This window comes from Brachycentrus maculatus, unplaced genomic scaffold (assembly GCF_059751285.1).
Source record: "Brachycentrus maculatus isolate JH-2025_06_01 unplaced genomic scaffold, ASM5975128v1 h1tg000162l, whole genome shotgun sequence".
Taxonomy (NCBI): domain Eukaryota; kingdom Metazoa; phylum Arthropoda; class Insecta; order Trichoptera; family Brachycentridae; genus Brachycentrus; species Brachycentrus maculatus.
In genome coordinates this window covers 257,501-261,344 of record NW_028280915.1, presented here as the reverse complement: position 1 = coordinate 261,344, position 3,844 = coordinate 257,501, and positions in this window count along the sequence as shown.

The following is a 3,844-nucleotide window of genomic DNA, read 5'->3' as shown; positions in this document are numbered from 1 at the left end:
TATGGCATTTTTGAACGAATGGTTCGTTAGAAAATACCACAACTAGGCGAAACAATTGTCAGAATATTGATTTTTATGTTTTTAACGATAAAATACAACTTAATAGACTCAAAAAATCTGTGTTTGATTTGATGTTTAATAAATACATAAAATAAAAACCTGTTTTATTCATACGTAATTATTTTGTTTTCTTTATTCCTTTCCAATGATTCTCCGCCCCTCTTTTTGCCTATGTAAGGGGTGGGTGAACTTCTTTACACCCGGCGTCGGCGTCGAGACGTCCCATCATCTGCCCCAAATAATGATGCTCGGTGCTAGCGGCGCAATCAGCAAAGTGCAGCACTACCTGACGAAAGGATTCACTAGATCTGTGTATACGACTCTTGTTTTCATTATTTCATAAGGGTTGATTTCTTTCAGGGAAATAGATTTTTCAAATGTCTCTGAAAAGGGGATGTGCAATAACAATAAAAATACATACATGAATATATACTGTTTCTTTTTTCAGTATTGACTTACATATTTTAGTGTTTTTCTTAAATACTACAAAATACATAAATATCTTCAGTTCTAAAATTTCAATTAGTTTTTTTAGTGACATTTCTTACTGGAGCTGCATTTTATAATAGCTCTTCCCATTTTTATTTTATTTGACCAGCTACTGGGACTCGTCATCATCACACGAAAGAGCAGTCTAATGATATCGGTGATGACGAAACTTCCTTTCTATTTGAAAAAAATCATTGAATAAAGTATTATTGCAGTATCTTCATCGTTGTTTTTATTTTCATTTTACATAAAACTAACTTAGAAAGTAATCATCGCGCTTCTTCTCCACAGAGATAAGCAGAAGGAATAGAACGCCACACTAATCAGTTTTTGCACAAAATCCTTCCCTCTTCCACATTCATACATCTTATCATACATACACGTCGATTATTACGACTTCTTACCTGACTACTTTCAAGTATTTGAAATTCTTGATAATGGCAATTTTATCGGTCTCTCTGCTTCTATTACCAACCACTTTCACCTCATAAATTAATTTATTTATTTTAGAGGAAAAAGACAAAATATTCATCACGAAGTCTAAACGAATTTCAATGAAAAAATGTAATTAGAATAACGCTTTTTAGATATTAGTTTAAAGAAAAGAATAACAGTGGAAGTTTCTCTTTCAAAACACCAAGGAAATATCCAAAGTACGCTAGTGTTATCTTTGCCGACTAGCAAAACTTTGAAATAATAGGGGCAGTGTAAAACTGGGTTTTAATACGTAATATATAAGGCGTGTAAGCGACCAGCAAAGAGATATTGCACAAAGTTGCATGAAGTGCAAGAAATAATGCAAGTTTAAAGAGAAGGAAATATCCGAGTTTGTATAGCAACAAAATGCAAAGAATATAAGATTACACTTTGCTGAATTTTAGAACCCAAGGGCGTCAAAGTATTTTTACGGTTAAATAAAATAATATACTTGTGGATTGAATTGATTTAGTAATAGTGGCTTGTATTCATTGACCAAACATCTAATCTAACAGTCATGGAGAGAATTACATATTTTGTTATTTTAATTGTAATGATTTTGAGGAAACACATAAACTTAAATACATTTTTTTAGATTAATCTACGTCAAACTATCTTTGATCTCTCTTCAATGGTAATTTGGTTCAAGTATATGGCTACTTAACATAACACTGTAGAGTAGGCATATATTTTATAAGGATGTCTATTGGAATGAAAGACTGCATGATCAATGAAATTGGGGATCAATTTCAAGTAAAAATAAAAGTTTTGATTTTTGGCATAAAAATGTTCCTTATGATGTATGCCCTCAAAGCTCAAACACTTCAGTTTTCCAATTACCCTCTAAGGTGTAGCTTAAATATTCATTAAAACACATTTCAACGCATATCTACGCTGATATTTATTGCACAAATAACTAAGTGTGGTTTGATTCTGGACTTCATTTCTTACGACTGCATTTAATATCGTAATAAAACAAAATCCAAAAACATTTTTTTCTTCATTTTAATGACTGTCTATCGGATTTCGTCATAATTAGACGAGAGACCAGTCTGATTATTTCAGTGATGATGAATCATCCTTTCAATTTAAATAGATTCACTGAAAAAATGTCCATAGTATGCATTTTCTAAATAGATCGTCGATACGTTTTTCGTTGAAATCAAAAATATCAAATTCAAAATGATTGAATATTGACAGGTGCTGAAGTGTAGTAGGGTTGATGCTTGGCTGGAAAAGTGTAAATGCGGGTTCCATCCCCCCTTATTGCAAAACAATTTCAATGAATATTAATTTTCAACTGGTCTAGGTATTTTGTCTTTTTTTACATTTACCTTCCTTATTCAGACAAGCCTCTAAAAGTAGAGGGTTTGAGGGTTATTCCTATGCAATAAAAATTAATAAAAAAAAGAAATATTAATATTACGATTATTACTGATTTATCTACCATACACTACGCTTTTAAAAGATTGACTTATAATTGAAAGGTAAGCCCTTATTATTTTTAAATTGCTCACACGTAAAATGAATTTTTCAAAAATAAATATAACGTCATGAGATTTCTCACCCCTAGGTTTTCAGCTTTGTCTTTGAAAGCATGAAAAATCGACGCCGGCCGTCTGTGAAAATAATACATACACGTGCTCTAGTATCGCAGCAGACGCGGAGGGAAAAAGAACCACCGAAGAACCTGCTCATCTTTATTAATAGGTTTCTGGGAAAGCATTTCGACTCTTTATACATACAGAGATATCAACGAGATCACAAAAATGTACATGTTGTATGTTGAAAAGCAAGATAGTTATGAAACATAAATAATTATGTATATAATAAATCAAATAATACAATATTATTTTTTGACATCACATCAAAAATGAAGAAGAATATGGAAGTCTGGACACATACGGAGCTGACGACCGTCATAGGCTGGTTTAACACGTGTCACTTTAGACACGTGTAACATTCACCAATTCTGCCCATTATTGACATCCACAATACTCAAATTCTTGGAAGTTCATAAAAATGAAAATATCATTTTCATTTTTATTATTTAAGCTTTAAATTTGACCAGATAATTTATTTTCAACATTCCATATTCTTCTTCATCTTTGATGAGATGTCAAAAAATAATATGAGCATAACTCCTGTAATTGGAGATTATCCAGATTTTTTGAACAAGTATTTGGACATACTCAAAATGTTGCAAATAATACAAGTTTATATAAAAACAATATGCCTTTAAACAAAGTTAAAACAATGTTTGACAGGATTTTAAGCGTAAAAATAATACACTTGTACGAGTATAAGATCAATTTTTGAGTTTACTAAGCGGGAACTCATAATCAACGTGAGATAGGCTGCGTATGAAAATCTTTGCATGCGGTTTAAAAAATATATATGTTTAATGGAATTTGACATATTTTAGAATGTACATTGAAAAAATGTTTTAATTTATTTTTTAAACTCCTTACCTTACTGGAGGTCCTGGGCTCGATTTCCAGGGAGGGTTAAATAAATAATATAAGTGATTTTTTTACTATTCATTATTACCCTGGACTGGTACCTGAAAAGGGCAGGTCATTTTTCCTTCACATGTTAAAAATCAAGATAACACTAAGCTCCTAAGTCAATTTATGAGCAAACTAAAGACTCTCGTTTAATATGAGTAAAAAACATATAAAACTTGATATCCAAACGTGTTTTTTTAATAAAACATATCGGTGTCATAACATGGAGAAATATGCAATGCCAGGTCGTTTAACGAGACACTAAAAGTTGTATGCAAATACTAAATGTTTACCTCTCTTCTGTCTACACC